General features: G+C 47.2%; 1 protein-coding gene across 9 annotated transcripts in view; it reads right to left on the reverse strand.

Moving 5' to 3' along the window:
- The window catches only part of PPP6R2 (protein phosphatase 6 regulatory subunit 2), an 82,063-nt gene extending 63,537 nt beyond the window's left edge, over window positions 1-18,526 (reverse strand). For 7 of the 9 annotated variants that reach the window (XM_041756290.1, XM_041756291.1, XM_041756298.1 and 4 more), the window contains exon 1: window positions 18,292-18,526. The gene's annotated coding sequence lies outside the window, so the exon portion shown is untranslated. Of the gene's footprint in view, window positions 1-2,527; window positions 2,548-16,542; window positions 16,630-18,291 lie in introns of those variants that run through there. The other 2 variants (XM_041756288.1, XM_041756289.1) reach the window with 2 other exon arrangements.
- Between the last annotated feature and the right edge of the window lie 26 nt (window positions 18,527-18,552).

An 18,552-nucleotide genomic window follows, 5' to 3' on the forward strand; every position in this document is an offset into this window, starting at 1 on the left:
GTTGTCTAATATTAAACTGATAGGAACACACAGCACACTTGATCTTAGCCAAAAGGTCGAGAAGCAATCAGGCTGTCCAACAGTAGACAACTCAGCAAAGTCTCGCGTGGTCACCTAACAGAGTATCCACAGCAGGTCCAAAGGTTAACAGAGCTGAGCTTCAGAGTCTCACCTTCTAAGAATGATATCCTCTTCTCCCTGAGGCAGGTAGAGGGCCATGGGCATCTATCCTCAATCATATCCTCCGCCCTAAAAAGAACTGTGGACACCCGCCACCACCTGGTGAGCCCTGAGGACACTGTGCTGAGTGACATAAGTCAGACACAGAAGGATTAATCCTGTACGGTTCCACTGCTAGGAGGCACATGCAGTGGTCAGACTCCTGGGGACACAGGGGAGCTGGCGGTGCGGGGGCCGGGGAGGGGGCTGGGGGCGGAGGGTGTGTGACGGGGACACAGCTTCAGTGTGTGGGGTGTGGAGTTTGGGAAATGCAGCAGGATGAATGTGCTGAGTATCCCCGAATTGCACACTTAAAACTTATTAAAATGGTAAGTTCTATGTTATATGTATTTTACCACAATTAAAAAATTAAAGAGAAAAGGAGAAACCTCAGACAAGTCAATTAGCCTCTCTCTGGGCCTGTCTCCTCATCTATGAAAAGTAGGTAACAACACCTACCCCATATACTACCAGTGAGAATCAGAAGAAGAAATCAATGTAAAGATCCTAGAACAACGCCTGACACACAAAAAGCCTTAAGCCGTGTTAGCTCCTATGAGTTTTTATTATTACTAACCTATGGAAGTGACTACCAGAATTACACTATTAAGACTTCAAAAACAGCTTTCTCTACGGAACAGAACCAGGGGAGAGGAAGGCTGCCTGTAGGAATAGATCTTTTTTTTCAAAAAAAAAAAAAATTTATTCATTCACTTAACACAGAGAGAGCGTGCACGCACAAGCAGGGGAGAAAGCAGAGAGGGAGGAGTCTGCTGAGCAGGGAGCCCAATGTGAGGCTCCATTCCAAGACCCTGGGATCATGACCTGAGCTGAAGGCAGATACTTCATTGACTGAGCCACCCAGGCTCCCCAAAAATAGATCGTTTTATTAGAAGCCTCATATTTGTTACTTTGTTAACAATTAAAAGTCCATTTCTTTTTTTTTCCCAAAGATTTTTATTTATTCATTCATGAGAGACACAGAGAGAGAGAGAGGCAGAGACACAGGCAGAGGGAGAAGCAGGCTCCATGTGGGGAGCCTGACATGGGACTCGATCCCGGGTCTCCAGGACCACACCATGAGCCTAAGGCAGCGCTAAACCACTGAGCCACCCAAGGATCCCCTAAAAATCCATTTCTTAAAAGAGTTCTATCAGAGGGGCACTGTCAGAGAATAAGAAGGACAAATATATGGAAATAAACTTGAGTTTCTAGAGGAAAACACTTCCTGGCACGATAAATAAATAAATGGGGAAACAACAGAGAAAAACTGGATCCCAAAACAGGTGCCAGTGTGAGAGTTGCAAAATCAGGTCCCTTCCCCAGCCAGGCGGAAGGGCCCACAGGCTGACGAGGGAACAGCTGCTGCCAGCTGAGTCAGCCGCCTCGCCTGCCTGCAGGTTTCCAGCTCCCGATCTGGTAGGTGCCCCAGAAAAAGGGGCCAAGAAGAAAGAGGAGCAGGTTCCTGGAGAGTGAGTGTGTGAGTGCTGTGGTCAGAGGACAGGAGAGCACAGCCGAGCCATCTCCAGACACCAGAGGGGTACACAGGAATTTTTTAGAAAGGAAGTCAGCTCTACTGAGAAGTGAACATCCTAAACCCTGTATTTCTGGAGCTAGCGCTGTCTTACAAGGAACAGGGAGGTGCCCAGCCCCTGGATTTCTAGTTCTCTGGCCACATCCTAACACAAGGGCTGTGATGCAGAGCGCTGCAGAGCGGGAGGTGCTAAGGGGAAGGAAGCAGCCAGATGGAGAAAACGGCAGGTGGACCTGAACGTGCAGCAAGAGCACAAGGCCATCCACGGCAACAGGAGCAAGTCCGTGGCAGCCACCTACAGTCCTGCAGAAACACAGGTCAAGGGGAAACATCTGCCAGGATCTACGAGAAAGACCTGAACCCCAAATTTTCTTAAATCCCCAAATCTTCAAATGCTCACAATTTAAATTTTCAACACTATGTGGCCAACACTGAGTAACAAGTGCATCTTCAGTCTGCTGGTGTCTCCGCCGGAGAGCCAGCCTGCTCCACATCCCCACCGGACCCAGCCTGGGTGCTGTGAGGGTGAGACGAGACCCACACAGAGACAGATGTCCGCCTCAGTCTGCTCGCAGTGGCCTGAGCACCACTCCCCCGACAACACTCTGCCTGGGTGGCTGCGGCTCCTGCGGCTGCAAGCTCCTAAAAGCGCCGTTTCTCCCCCCACAGATGGATTGTAGCTGGTCTCCCACCAAAGTCTCAGAAAGGTGAGCAACTCATCACCCCACCAGACACCCTGAGCAAGGGCTCTGTCAGGCCTAAGCGGGCCCTCACCTCCTCAAGAGCTTCCTTCTGGCTGTTGGGTGTGATGAAAAGAAGACTCAGAGCGCAAGCTCAAAACCCGTGTGCTCGCTGCTAGTAATCGCGGCCCCTCTTCCTGGTTAGGGAACGCAGCAGCACGGTCAGCACACACCCTCCTCTTCCCTCCTGGAGATCAACACAGAGCCCAAGCAGAAAAACCGTCAGAGTGGAAGACCTGAGCATGGGAGGGGCTCTCTGGCACGAAATCCAGCTTCCATCACTGACTAGTCCTGCTATCCTGGGCATGTGCCCAGTCTGTGTGTAATGCAAGTAAAAATGTAACTAGGGGAAAAGAGCTGTCATGACTGCCCCCACTGGTCTAGGACGGTGGCCAACACCAGATGCCTTCCTGGGGCCCAGGGAGAAAGGGGGTCAACTACAGATCTTCCTCAACTTACGATAAGTGCTGAATACCTCACATAATTACCGCATGCTGTACTCAAACTGAAAAACAGAATGGCCGTCAGGGTACGGGTGGCTATCAGCATCGGCTGTCGACCTCGTGATCGCAGGCTGACTGGGAACTGTGGCCGCTGCCCAGCATCACCAGAGGATCGTAGTACATATCGCTGCCTCAGGGAAAAGATTCAAATTCAAAATTCTGAATAGTTCCTGCAAAGTGTGTACCACTTTTATACTATCGTAAAGTTAGAAAATCAGGGATGGTGGCTCAGCAGTTGAGCGGCCGCCTTCACTTCAGGTCGTGATCTCAGAGTCCCAGGATCGAGTCCCACACTGGGCTCCTGCAGGGAACCTGCTTCTCCCTATGCCTGTATCTCTGCTTCTCTCTGTGTGTCTCATAAACAATAAATAAATCTTTAAAAAAAATTGAAAAATCACACGTTGAACCATTGTTAAGCCAGGGCCTGCCTGTACAGGAAGCCAGAGACACATCACAGCGAGAACCCTGTGTGCATCTGCTCCACAACTGACAACAGACAGTACCTGTACTGCATTTGTTCTCAGCACTGTGCTCCCGGGAGAACCAGAACCAAGAGCAGGCATGGCATGCTCTGGACCAGAACTCCTGGAAGGACCAATAAGTGGAGACATGCAGCTAAAAAGCACCACCAAACAGGTGGAATAAAAATAAAGCCCAACAAGTACCAGGGCAGAAACCAGGGCAGTGGGCAGAGCTGAGTCCAAATGAGAGCACTTAAGTCTAGGAACAACTTAAGGAACAACTTAAGGAACAACTTAAGTCTAGGAACTCTGACTGCAAGGAGGAAGGAAAACAGCAAGAGCTGCTCCCATGGACACTTCACGGTGCACAGGCACCACACAAGCCCAGTACAACTCTAACCCCAGTTCATGCGTTAAAAAGCAGAGGTCTAGATAACTGTAGGACTGGCCCAGGCCAACAGTTAATGTCAATTCAAAACCAGAACCCAGATTAGCTGACAGCAAAGTCCACATTCTCAAATCGCCATGTGACACCAGATCCTGGCCTAGTCAACAACAAAAAAAGGAGAAATCAAAGGAGATACAGAAAGAATTATAAAGATGAGGGAGATGACAAGAAGGTAGTAACCAGGACTGAGCTAAGAAAAGGAGAGGAGGGTCTCCTAGGCTTGAGGGGAAACGAGACCCAGAGGAGAGAAGTGCGTATCTTCAAAATGGGCAGTCAATTATGCTTCTTGGTGGGGTGATAAACTCCTGGAGTTAGCGGTGCTGGCTGCCCTGTGAATGTACTAAAAGTCACTAAATTACACACTTTAAAAGGGTGACTCTATGTGAATTGCATCTCTGTGGGCTGACAGGTGGCAGTTACATTCTTGAAGAGGAGCTCTGAAAGGCTTCAATGTTGCTAAGAGCCCACAGAGAGGACACTGGGCACCTTCTACTCAGCAACAAGTGCAAGGGACAAGACACACAGCCCCACCTCCAGGAGCCTGACCTCTAGCAGATCCTGAAGGACTCTGCCCAGACAGCATCCTACCTCTGAGCCTGAAGACAGCAGAGCCATTGGTTCCCTGTGCCTTGGGGCATCCTTGTGGATAAGGACGAAAATGCCAACCTCCTAGGGTGGACAGGAGGGCTGACTGGGGCAAAGTTCAGCGGGTGGAACCAGGGGCATGGACAGTCATTGTGTGTATGAGCACCACAGCGGTTACGAGTGGAAGACAGGACTTGTCCAGAGGCAGTGAGCCATGGTGGCTGCATCCTCAGCTCCGGGTACAGCTGCCTGGCCTACGGTCAGCCTCTCCCTTCCAGATCTGAATCACTGTTCTAAACTCTATCTCAGTCCCCTCAACTATGTGATAGAGATGATGGTATATGGCTTGGGGGACAATGTGAACATCAAGCAAGATAATCTATATGAAGTGCTTAAAACATGGCAGGCAGGAGATCCCTGGGTGGCTTAGCAGTTTAGAGCCTGCCTTTGGCCCAGGGCGTGATCCTGGAGACCCGGGATCGAGTCCCATGTCGGGCTCTCTGCATGGAGCCTGCTTCTCCCTCTGCCTGTGTCTCTGCCTCTCTCTCTCTCTCATGAATAAAAAAAAAATCAAAAAAAAAAAAAAAAAACATGGCTGGCAAACAATTAAGTGCCCAATAAATGTCCACAATTATCATTAGTCAGGGAGCAGGGACTTGTCGGGCAAAGAAGGCTTCCATGAGGAAATCTGGCTTGAGCGTTACTCGTTTTAAATTAATGATCACACCATCTCAAGTGAACATTAATACAGCCGAGCTGGGCAGCCCCAGTGGTTTAGCGGTTTAGCGCCGCCTTCGGCCCAGGGCGTGATCCTGGAAACCCGGGATCGAGTCCCACGTCAGGCTCCTCTCTCTCTCTCTGTCTCTAATAAATAAATAAAATCTTTAAATAGTAATAATAATAATAATAATAATAATAATAATAATAAGTCGAGCGTTTGAATTCTTAAGAAGCTAGTTTCCCAGGGACGCCTGGGTGGCTCAGCGGTTGAGCATCTGCCTTCAGCTCAGGGCAGGGGATCCAGTCCCGCATCAGGCGCCCCACAGGGAGCCTGCTTCTCCCTCTGCCTGTGTCTCTGCCTCTCTATGTCTCTCATGAATATATAAAATCATTCAAAAAAAAAAAAAGAAGCTAGTTTCCCCCTCTTAAGACAAGCGGGACAATTTTAGAACGGCACAAATTCTATATAGCTCCTTGCATCAAGAAGTGAAGTCAAGGGCAGCCCGAGTGGCTCAGCGGTTTAGTGCCGCCTTTGGCCCAGGGCCTGATCCTGGAGACTCGGGATCAAGTCCCACGTCGGGCTCCCTGCATGGAGCCTACTTCTCCCTCTGCCTGCGTCTCTGACACACACTCTCTCTCTCTCTGTCTCTCATGAATAAATAAAATCTTAAAAAAAAAAAAAAAATGAAGTCAAAAAGAGGAAAAAGAAAAAAGAAAAAGCAGCAGCAGGAGAAGTGAAACCTATCTGCCCATCCTGTGACTTGCTGTAACCACCAGAAGGCAGCAGAGGACAGGTGCCACTTTGAGAGCCAGCTTCCAGCCCTGCCCTCTTGGAATGCTGTGACCATGTGTGAAGAAGCCCCATCCAGCCTCCGGGAGACTGACAAAAGCCTGGAGAGAGGCCTGAAGACCCAGATGAGGCCCCAGCCACACGAGAAGCCAGGCAGACAACACGACGAGCAGAGGCCTGGCCCAGCCCAAACTGGGCTCAACCCACAGACTCATCAGCAAGAACTAAGGTTGCTACTTTACGCCACTAACCATTGGGGTGCTCTGTTACAAAGCAATACACGACTACCACAACGATCATTATATTCCTTTGTCTCTTTCCTCAACTTTCCAATAATCTTACCCCTTAATTCACAGAAAAAGCCAAAGGTCTCCCATCTTCTCTCCATCAAATCTACCAACCCAAATCACCACATGTGCTGCTTTCCTTCCTGGGACAAAGGACAAAGACCAGTCCCTCCACCTACGCTGTGGACCCCACCCTTCACACATTCTCAAGACTGCTCCTCTGCTCTCTCGGGTCCCTCTTCCTCCAGGACACATCCCTGTCAGTGTGCACACAGACACGCACACACCCTGCCCCACAGACTCTGCTCCAATCCCTGTTCACAGCAATGCTTCCTGAAAGAACTGTCTGCATGTACGGCCCCCACTCCCTCTGCTCCCATCTGGCCTCTCCCCGCAGCATGCCACCACCCTACTTCTGTCGAGGAAGCCAATGACCACCGAGGACAGTCTACATCCCACAGCTTATCACCAGACTCTCTTAGCTTCTGTGACCCACACTCTCCTATCTCCTCCAGCATCAGCTCCTGGCCTCCCCCCCACACACCCCAATGATCACCCTGGTCTCCCTCGTTTTCCTCTGTCAGGCATGGTTTAAAAGTGCAGGGTTTAAAAGCGCAGGTCTGGGGCACCTGGGAGCTCTGTCTGTGACGCATCTGTCTTCAGCTTGGGTCATGATCCAGGGTCTAGGAACTGAGCTGGAGAGTCTCCCTCTCCCTCTGCTTCTCTCCCTGGTTGTACGAGCATGTGTGTGTTCTCTCTAATAAATAAATGAAATCTTAAAATAATAATAATAATAATAAATAAAAGTGCAGGTCTGAGAGTTCTGGCTCCAGCTTATATCAGACTAGTCTTAGCACTAATGATAAACTGCACAAAATTTTTTAAAAACCAGCTCCACGGGGATCCCTGGGTGGCTCAGCGGTTTGGCGCCTGCCTTTGGCCCAGGGCATGATCCTGGAGTCCCGGGATCGAGTCCTGCGTCGGGCTCCTGGCACAGAGCCTGCTTCTCCCTCTCCCTCTGCCTGTGTCTCTGCCTCCCTCCCTCCCTCTCTCTCTCTATCATGAATAAATAAAATCTTAAAAAAAAAAAAAAAAAAAAAAAACAGCTCCACAGGTGCTAGAGAACCTCCAGAAACACGAAGAAACTGGAGGGACAGCAAAGTCTGAGCCCCACACTGAGATGCCTTCTGACTAGCGGACACTTGCCAGCTCTTGCAGAACAGGAGGCGACAGTGCTAGGTGACAGCAGTGTTTGGCTGTCTTACTACAGGAGGAATGGAGGTCAGAGTTCAGGACTATCAAAATGGCCAAAACAGAAAGGGGAAAAAAAGCAGCAAAAAGGGAAAAAACCAAAATACTTAATTTTATAAGTCTGTATTAAATCCCTCCCAAATCCTTGGCTGACTCCTAAGTTGCACATGGTTAGAGGAAACACCAACAAATCAAACAAAAAAAGTCAAACTCATAGAAACAGAGTAGAAAGAGGCTGCCAGGGGCCAGGTGCAGGGGAGGCAGGGAGAGGCTGGTCAAGGGTCCACATGTGGAACTCAAAGATGTGTAAGGTCTGAGGATGTGATGGCAAACATGTCGGGTGAGATTGCCGAGAGAGCACAACCTAAGTGTTCTCACACACGCACAAGTATGTGAGGGGACAGATGAGATGGTCACCCAGATAGGGAGAGTCTGCATTCATATATCACACCACTATAATGTACTTTATATAACTTATAATTTTGTCAATTATAGGTCAATAAAGCTGAAAACAACTAAACTATTTTGAGGAGAAAGCTAAGCAAAGATGCCAGCAGCTGACCAATCCTGGGGAGACAGAATTTGGAATTTCAGTTCTGCCAAATTAGAAAGGTTTTCCATTAAAACCCAACACAGGCCATATCTTAGAGAAGTAAAAACCATGTTCCAGAACTGAAGGCTATGTCTTAAAACTTAGGGCAAAAACAAAAGATCCACCCAACAGGCTACAAGCTTCTATGGGATCAAGATGATCTCCCAGAAATTTAACAGTCTGCTCTTACAAAACTCAACACTCTTTACAGGAAGATAACCTAAAACAAGGTCTCTAGAATGTACCATCCATAATGTTCACTATATAATTAAAAATTACTAGACATACAAGGTAGAAAACTGTGATCCATGATCAAGAGAAAAAACAATCTATAGGATCCACAAATCACCATAAGTTGGAATTGGCAGATGAGAACTTCAAAACAACAATTATAAATATATTAGAAGATTAAGGCAAAACATCATTAGGAATGAAGAGGTAAAAATATTAGCAGAGAAATGCAAACCTGACAGAAAAACCAAAAGTTCTAGAACTGAAAAATACAGTATCTGAAATTAAAATGTTACCGGATGGAATTAATAACACAATGAACACAAAAAAGAAAACAATGACTTTAAAGATAAAATATAAAAATACAAATGTAAACAGAAAAGGGAATATTAAAAATACAAACATACTCAAAACCTGTGGGAGAACATCAACCTAAAACAATTACCACTGGGACATCTGGGTGGCTCAGTGGTTGAGCGCCTGCCTTCGGCCCAGGGTGTGATCCTGGAGACCCGGGATCAAGTCCCATGTCGGGCTCCCCACATGGAGTCTGCTTTTCCCTCTGCCTGTGTCTCTGCCTCTCTCTGTGTCTCTCATGAAAAAATAAAATCTTTAAAAAATAAGTAAATGAATAAAAATAAAATAAAACAATTACCACTGGAGTCCCAAGAGGAGAGGAGAAAGAATATGAGGCAGAAGAAATATTTAAGAGGCAATGGCCAAAGTTTCCAAAGTTGATTAAATACACCAACACAAGGATCCAAAAAATGAAGTAAATCCCTAAAAAGAAAAATACAAAACACTACACCTGGAAAATTATAGTCAAATTGACAGCAAAAAAAACTTTAATAAAAACAAAGTGTTTATTTAAAATAACAAGCAGGGGCGCCTGCATGGCTCAGTCAGTTGGGCGTCTGACTCTTAATTTTGATTCACCCAAGTCATGATTTCAGGGTTGTGAGGTCCAGCCCCACACTAGAATCCGTGCTCAGCAGGAAGTCTGCTTAAGATCCTCTCTCTCTGCAATGCCCTCCCACACAAGGTCACGTGGTCTCTTTCTCTAAAATAAATAAATAAGTCATAAAATAAGTAAAATATCTTAAATACAGTAGGAAAAAAAAGGAATAATAAGAATGATAGTTGACTTCTCATCAGAAACAACACATGTGGGGCACCTGGGTGGCTGAGTGGCTGAGTCTCCACCTTTGGCTCAGGTTGTGATCGTGCGGTCCTGGGATCGAGTCCCGCCTCGAGCTCCCAACAGGGAGTCTGCTTCTCCCTCTGCCTGTGTCTTTGCCTCTCTGTGTCTTCAGGAATAAATAAATAAAATCTAAGAAAGAAGAAAGAAAAGAAAGAAAAGAAAGAAAAGAAAGAAAGAAAGAAAGAGCAAGCTAATCTGCAAAAAGGAAAAAACAACTTCCCAACTCATCTAAGGAGCTAGTATTACCAAAACCGGTATCATAAGAAAGTCATATGCAAATACCTCTTATGAACATATACAAAGAAACTCTCAAAAAAAAAAAAAAAACACTAGCAAACTAAATCCAGCCACTTTATATGTGCATTATACACCGCACCAATGGGACTTATCTAAGACTGCAAAGTTGCTTTAACATCTGAAAATCAATTAATATAACACACCATATTGACAGGATAAAGGGCAGAAATCAGATAATCTCAATACATGCAGAAGAGGCTTTTGACAAAATCCAACACCCTTTTTAGTCAAAAAAGGAAAAAAAATCCACAAAATAGGGCTAGAAAGCAACTTCCTCAACCATTGAAGGCCCACTATCATCACTTCATTCAACATTGTATTAGAAGTTCTAGCTAGTACAATAAAGAAAAAAAAATGAAAGGTATTAAAACAAGAAAGGAAAAGTAAAACTGTCTTCAAACTATGATTATATAGGTAAAAAATCCAAAAGAATATACAAACCCACTATGAGAACTGATAAATGACTCAAGCAACATTGCAGGATACATGATCAGTATACATAAACCAACTGTTTTTGTACGTTAACAACAAACAATTGAAGAAAAGAAGAAGAAAATAGGATGCCTAGCTGGCTCAGTCGGTGGAGCATGTGACTCTTGATCTCAGAGTTGTGGGTTTGAGCCCCACGCTGGGTGTAGATTACTTAAAAATAAATAAAAACCTTAAAAATAAATAAATAGAAAATGTTTTAAACAAGCAAAAATATCAAACACCTACAAATATACTCAGCAAAAAAGTATATCTTCACACTAAAAACATACAGCATGCTGAGAAAAATGCAAGATTTAAATAAATGGATATACCATCTGCACAGAAGACTCTATGTTAATTCTTCAATTCTAAAATTGATCTACAGAGTCAATGTAACCCCAACCAAACTTATGACAAAAATTTATGTACACACTGAAGAGCTTATTCTAAAGCTGGCAAGACAATTTTGTAGAGAAATAAAAATGAAGGACTTATACTACCTGATTTCAAGACTTACTGTTAAATAACAGTAATTAAGACAACACAGTGCTGGCAGAGAATAGAAAAATACACCAACAAATCATAACAGAAAGCCCAGAAATAAGCTTGCACACATGTTTAATTAATTTATAACAAAGGCTCCCTAACATGATGCTAGAATGATTATATAACCCATGTGGGGGGTGGGGGATGTATCCTGATTTCACCTCACATTAAAAAATAATGCAAGAAAATAAAATAAAGTAAAGTAATAAAAAATAATGCAAGAAGGATCATTCAGAAAGGAGATCAGTATGTGCTTGGAGACTCAGCAAAGGGTAAGATGGAGGGTTCCCAAAAGGATATGAGGTAATCTGGGGCATGATTATACTATACGTTCACTATACTGCGGTGATGATTTCACGGGTATACAGAGGTCAAAGTAACCAAATTTAACATTTTAAACATGTGTGGGGACACCTGGGTGGCTCAGCAGTTGAGCATCTGCCTTTGGCTCACAGCGTGATCCCGGGGTCCTGGGATCGAGTCCCGCATCCGGCTCCCTGCATAGAGCCTGCTTCTCCCTCTGCCTGTGTCTCTGCCTCTCTCTCTCTCTCTATGTGTGTGTGTCTCTCATGAATAAATGAAATCTTTAAAAAAAAAGTGTGGTTTATTGTACATCAATTGAATTGCAATAAAGATGTTAAAAAGAAAACGGTGAATCATAAACCAAAATACAAAACTACCACTATACAACTTTTACAGGGGTGCCTCACTGGTTCAGTTAGTGGAACGTGTGACTCTTGACCTCAGGGTTGCAAGTTCAAGCCCCAAATTGGATGTAGAAATTATTTAAAAATAAAATCTTAAAAAAAAAAAATTTTTTTTAAATAAATAACTTTTACAAAAAAGAAGGGGGACACTTAGATGAAATAGTTAAGCATTCAACTCTTAGTTTCAGCTCAGGTTGTGAGCTCACGGTTGTGATATGGAGCCATGCTTGGGGCAGAGTCCATTTGGGATTCTCTCTCCCTCTTGTGCCCCTCCCACTTGTGCGCTCGTTCACTTGTGCTCTCTCTCAAATAAATAAATTTAAAAAAAGAAAAAGAAAAAGACAATGTCTTCACAACACTGGGTGTAGGCAAAATTTTGTTAGAACACATAATAAACATTAAAAAAAAAAAAAAATACTGACAGGCCACCTGGTTGGCTCAGGAGAAGAATACCACTCCTGATCTTGGGGTTGTAAGTTTAAGCCCCACATCAGATGTAGAGATTACTAAATATAATAATAAATGTAAAAAAAATATATTGACAAACTTTTTTTACCTCAACCAAATTAAAATTTTCTGTTCATCACAAGACATCATTAAGAAAAAAGATCGAGTCCCACGTCGGGCTCCCTGCGTGAAGCCTGCTTCTCCCTTTGCCTGTGTCTCTGCCTCTTTCTCTTCTCTGTGTATTCTCATGAATAAATAAAAACCTTTAAAAAAAAAAAAGAAAAAAACAAGCAAGAGGTGCCTGACTGGTTCAATCAATAGCGCATGCAATTTTTTTTTTTAAAGAAACTTGGGGTAGCCGATTTTTTCTTTTAAAGATTTATTCATTTATTTATGATAGACACAGAGAAAGAGAGAGGCAGAGGAAGAAGCAGGCTCCATGCTGGGAGCCCAACGCGGGACTCGATCCCGGGACTCCAGGATTGCACCTTGGGCCAAAGGCAGGTGCCAAACCGCTGAGCCACCCAGGGATCCCCAGAGCATGCAATTCTTGATCTTGGGTCATGAGTTTAAGCCCCATGTTGTGTACAGAGATTACTTCCAAAAAAGTAAATTAAAAAAATTTTTTAAAGATTTTATTTATTTATTCATGAGATACACAGAGGCAGAGACACAGGCTCCCTGCAGCGGGAGCCTGATGTGGGACTCATCCCAGGACCCCAAGATCACAACCTGAGCTGAAGGCAGATGCTCAACCATTGAGCTACCCAGCCGTCCCTGAAACTAAATAAAATTTTAAAAAACGAAAAAAGGACAAATCATAAAATAGAAAAAAAAATGGACTCCTTGGGCAGCCCCAGTGGCACAGTGGTTTGGCGCTGCCTGCAGCCCGGGGTGTGATTCTGGAGACCTGGGATCGAGTCCCACATCGGGCTCCCTGCATGGAGCCTGCTTCTCCCTCTGCCTGTGTCTCTGCGCCTCTCTCTCTCTCTCTCTCTGTGTCTCTATGAATAAATAAAATCTTTAAAAAAAAAATGGACTCCTTATACACAAATACATCATAAAGATCAGCATATGCACATTTTTTAACTCTTAAAATGAACAACAAAAAAAAACAATCCTGGGCACCTGGGGCGGGGGGCTTAGTTGATTGGGCATCGGACTCTTGGTTTCAGCTTGTGCGGTCACGGGATCAGCCCATATTGGGCTCCACACTTAGCACAAAGTCTCTCTTTCCCTCTGTCCCTACCCCCACTCGAACATGCACTCTAAAAAAATAAATAAGTAAAAATATTTAAAAAACAAACAATCCAATAAAGAGTGGATAAAAAACCTCACACTTCGCAAGAAAAATGTAAGTAGCCAACTAGCATACAAAACGTTGTCTACCAAGGGGCGCTTGGGTGGCAGTCATTAAGCATCTGACTCTTGACTTCTGCTCGGGTCATGATCTCATGAGATGGAGGCCCATGCCACGGCTCCAGCTCAACATGGAGTCTGCTTGTCCCTCTCCCTCCTCCTCTGTCCCTCCCTCCAAAGCACTTGCAAGAGCACATGCACGGTCTCTAAAATAAAATCTTAAAAATTGTTCACCAAAACCAAACAGTTGTTCACCATCATTATTCATCAGAAAAAAGCAAATTAAAACCACAGTGAGATTATCACTACCACCTGAATAGCTAAAATTAAAAAGACTGACAATACCAAGGACTGGCACAGATGTGGAAAAACTGGAACTCGCATACACTGCTGGTGGGTGGGTGTGTAAAACGGTTACCAGTTTGGAAAATAGTTTGGTAGGTTCTAAAAAAGTTAAACATATATCTATAGTATGACCCAGCAATCCCACTCCTAAATATTTACCCAAAAGAAATACTACATATCCACAAAAGACATACATGAGAATCTTAACTTTAGTCATGAGAGCCAAAAAGTGAAAGCAATCCAAGTATCCATCAATAGAAAAAGAAATAAATTTTCATACAAATGAATACTACTCAAATAAAAAGCACAAACTACAGATACAGGCATTTAAATCAATGAATCTCAAGGGGCACCTGACTAGCTCAGTTGGTGGAGTGTGAAACTCTTGATCACAGAGTCGTGAGTTAGCCCCACACTGGACACGGAGATTACTTAAAAAAAAGTAAATAAACAAATCTCAAAAGCATGACATTGAGCAAAAGAAGACAGACACAAAAGAGCATACCATACACTTTATGATTTCTTTCATATGAAAGAATCTCCATATGTTGGAGAACCTGTAAAATTAATCTATAATGACAGAAAGCAGAACAATGGTTGCCTCAGGATTTGGAGGTTGGTTGTAGTAACTGAAAAGGGACACAAGGAAGCTTTGAGGATGACAAAAACGTTCTATATCTTTTTTTTTTTTTAAGTTTCTTTTTTTTTTTTTAATTTTTATTTATTTATGATAGTCACACAGAGAGAGAGAGAGAGAGGCAGAGATACAGGCAGAGGGAGAAGCAGGCTCCGTGCACCGGGAGCCTGACGTGGGATTCGATCCCGGGTCTCCAGGATCGCGCCCTGGGCCAAAGGCAGGCGCCAAACCGCTGCGCCACCCAGGGATCCCAAAAACGTTCTATATCTTGACATGAGTGATAGACACACTGGTGTACACATTTTTCAAAATTCATCAAACATATATTTAAGATCTACGCATTTCATTGGAAGTAAAAAATTCAGTAATTTTTAGTAGTGGAATTTTTTTCAAAGATTTGAGAAAGCAGAGAAAGAGAGTGCATGCAAGTACACCCAGTGGGGGAAGGGGCAGGAGAGAGAAGCAGGCTCCCCACTGAGCAAGGAGCCCAATGTGGGCTTGATTCCAGGACCCAGAATCACAACGTAAGCCGGGCAAACACTTAACCATCTGAGCCACCCAGGCGCCTCATAATATTTTTTAAAGAAATTGGGATCCCTGGGTGGCTCAGTGGTTTAGCGCCTGCCTTAGGCTCATGGTGTGGTCCTGGAGACCCGGGATCGAGTCCCACATCGGGCTCCCTGCATGGAGCCTACTTCTTCCTCTGCCTATGTCTCTGCCGCTCTGTCTCTCTCATGAATAAATAAAATCTTTAAAAACAAACAAAAGAAATAAAAGAGGGGCGCTTGGGTGGCTCAGGGATTGAGCGGCTGTCTTTGGCTCAGGTCAGGATTCCAGGATTCAGTCCCACATAAGGCTCCCTACAAGGAGATGGCTTCTCCCTCTGCCTATGTCTCTGCCTCTTTCGTGAATAAATAAATAAAATCTTTTTTTTAAAATAAATAAAAGATTGTACATTCTGTGTTAAAAAGAAGACTGCTTGCTGTCCATGGATATGACATGATTTCCAAGAGGATGGCTGAGGATGCTTGAGAAATGCTGTGAGAACGAGACCCACTTCACATACCTACTGCAGGTTACCCTGTGCATGAGCCACCCACAGGAGGGGAGAGTGGAAAGCACAAGCTCTAGAGTCTGACCACCTGAGCTGAGTCCTGGGTCTCCCATTTATTTATTGTGACGTTGGGGACATTCCTTAACTTGTGCTTCAGTACCCTCACATATTAACAGAAATGTTAAGACTAAGTCATTAAGTTGTTTTAGGAAGTAAATGCTTAGGAGTCGAGCAGCGGGGGGGGGGGGGGGGGGGGGACCTAAATGCTTACTGGTTTAGATGTCAAAACAGAAAATTTCACACTGGTTTATGGTAAATTCTACGCAAATCATGTACCCACTTTACATCAAAATGTCTGTTATAGGGCAGCCCAGGGGGCTCAGTAGTTTAGCGCCACCTTTGGCCCAGGCTGTGATCCTGGAGTCCTGGGATCGAGCCCCACGTCCAGTTCCCTGCACTCCCTGCACAGAGCCTGCTTCTCCCTCTGCCTGTGTCTCTGCCTCTCTCTCTCTGTGGGTGTCTCTCATGAGTAAAGAAATAAATTAATTAATTTTAAAAAAAAGTCTGTTAAAGAGCCCCTGGATGGATCAGCGGTTTAGTGCCACCTTCAGCCCAGGGTGTGATCCTGGGGTCCTGGGATCGAGTTCCGCATTGGGCTCCCTGCATGGAGCCTGCTTCTCCCTCTGCCTGTGTCTCTGCTTCTTTCTGTCTCATGAATAAGTAAATAAAATCTTAAAAAAGTAATAATGTTACATATACCATCTTACTACTTTACTTCTTTTTAAAAGATTTTATTCATCTATTCACAAGAGACACACAGAACAGAGGCAGAGACACAGGCAGAGGGAGAAGCAGGCTCCCTGCAGGAAGCCCAATGAGGGGTTCGATCCCAGGACCCCGGGGTCACCACCTGAGCCCAAGGCAGATAGATGCTCAACCACTGAGCCACCCAAGCGTCAGTCCCTTGTAACACACTTTAAAAAGTTCCTGGGCTTGTTTTCCTAAATAAAGCTTTACTGGAACACATGCATGTGTGTCCACAAAAATGCCTGATATAAAATCACCTACCATCATTATTCAAAAACTTAAGTATTTTGAAAGGTAGCCTTTTCCTTACCCAACGAAAAAGAAGGAGAGGTTTAGTCAGCCGGCTGAGATATAAATCCTCAGTCAACCACCTGTTTGTTGTATATCTGTTCTTCACCTGCAAAATGGGTGATAATAGTTCCTACACCCCAGAGTTCTTGTGAGGACAAACAGTTCACACATAGCACTCCAAGGAGCAGCACACACTGCAGATCTGTGTGCATCCGCTGCCGTTACCCCTGTGCTGAGATCGCCACACCCGCGGCAGGAGCTCTCCTCTGGGCTCCAGATTCTTCTGCGAGATACCTTCTTGCTAATGCCCCTTGGATGTGTCAGACTTCTCCCACTACTTGGAGCCAAGAGAAAACCTTACTTTCCATCTCCAACCTGGAACACCACCCTGCTCCTGCCGCCCTCCCCTGTGGCCCCAACCCAGTGAGCGGTGCCACGGAGAAGCCCAGAACCTCACGCGCCCTCTTCTAATCTCTCTGCAAGTCCCCGAGCTCTGCCTCCAAAATCTCTAAGGGGGCCCCAAGGTCTAAGCCCCAACCACACCCACTGCCAACACCTCCCCTCTCCCTTCTCCCCCTCTGTGGGCGCCCCAGCTCCTCGTCCATCCCAGGCTCACAGCCCACAGGGAAGAGCGGACAGTCAGGTCCACGGCCCACCTGGCTCCTAGCCACCTCCCCCTCCCCCTCCCGGTCTGATGCCGGTTCCTAGAGAACATCCACCACCATCCCAACTCTTCCCACACCTAGCTGCTTCTCACCGCCCAGAGCCCCGCCATTGGGAGTCAGAAAGGCCAAAATGGAAGAGCCACCAGAAAGCAAGGGACGTGGACCAGAGAGAACGGCTGCGTGTCCGTGAGGGCTCCAGCACTGTGAGGCCACAGGGACGGGGCAGGAGGGCAGCGACGGAAGCGGGAGGGGAACCGAGCAGAAGGGCCCGGGGCGCCTGGGATGCGGGCCAAGGGCTGTCAGTAACAAGTGGGTGGGCGCTGCTGCCAGGCTGCAAGGACAGAGCGGCAGGCGGGGGTGTGTGGAGGACACCCCAGGGCCGGTGGGGGCCGGGAAGGGGGGCCAGGAGGGCGCGTGCGGGCAGGGACACAGGGCCGGTGGCCGGGGACCCCCGGGGGGGGCCCTGAAACCACACGGGCGACAGGAGGAGGAGCAAGGCGGTGACGACAGTGGGCAACAGGTAGGGTGGGTACCGCCGAGTGTTAGGGCACCACCAGGGGCTGGGGGCATCGCGGGGGCGGGGTAGAGCACTGCCGGAATTAGGGCACCGCCGGGGTTAAGGCACCACGGGGGGTTAGAGCACCGCCGGGGGCTGGGGGCACCGCGAGGGAGAAGAGCACCGCCGGGATAGAGCACCGCAGAGCTAGGACTCTACGGCTCGGGCCGCCACCGCACAGGCAGGGGCGGAGCGCAGCGGCCGCGAGGAGGTGCGGGCGGAGGGGGGCGGGGGGGGCACTGCCCGGGGCACCGACGCGCACGACTCGAGGAGGAGGAGAGCACTTGGGGGTCAGGACACAGGGACACGGACTGCGAGGCAGCGGCGCCGGAGGCAAGCGGACACCGCCTCGGGAAGGAGCGGGGCCGAGCGGGGAGCCCTGACAGGGGCAACAGCGCGCCGGCCACTGACAGGTGGACGCCGTGCGGTGGACAGCGCCCTGGGGCGCCCGCCGGGAGGGCGGCCCACGGGAGGGCACACGGGCCGCGAGACCACTGGCAGGGGGCGGGCGCGGCCGGGAAGAGCCGCGGCGGGCGGCCCCACTCACCTGCCCCGCGGGCCGGGCGTCGAGGCGGCTCCTCGGAGGCCCGGATGGAGGCCAGGGCGCTGGCGGAGGCGAAGCCCGGGCGGCTTGGGGCTAGCCGCACGCACATGGGCCCGGCCGGGCGCGGCGCCCACGGACACGGCGCCCACGGACACGGCGCGGGCCGGCCGGCTGCTCTGGACCGGCTCGGGCCGCGGGCGGCGAGGGGGTCGCTCCAAAATGGCGGCGGCGACGGCGGGAGCGCGCGCGCACGCCGGGGGGCGG

Source organism: Vulpes lagopus, chromosome 5, assembly GCF_018345385.1.
Source record: "Vulpes lagopus strain Blue_001 chromosome 5, ASM1834538v1, whole genome shotgun sequence".
Lineage (NCBI taxonomy): Eukaryota > Metazoa > Chordata > Mammalia > Carnivora > Canidae > Vulpes > Vulpes lagopus.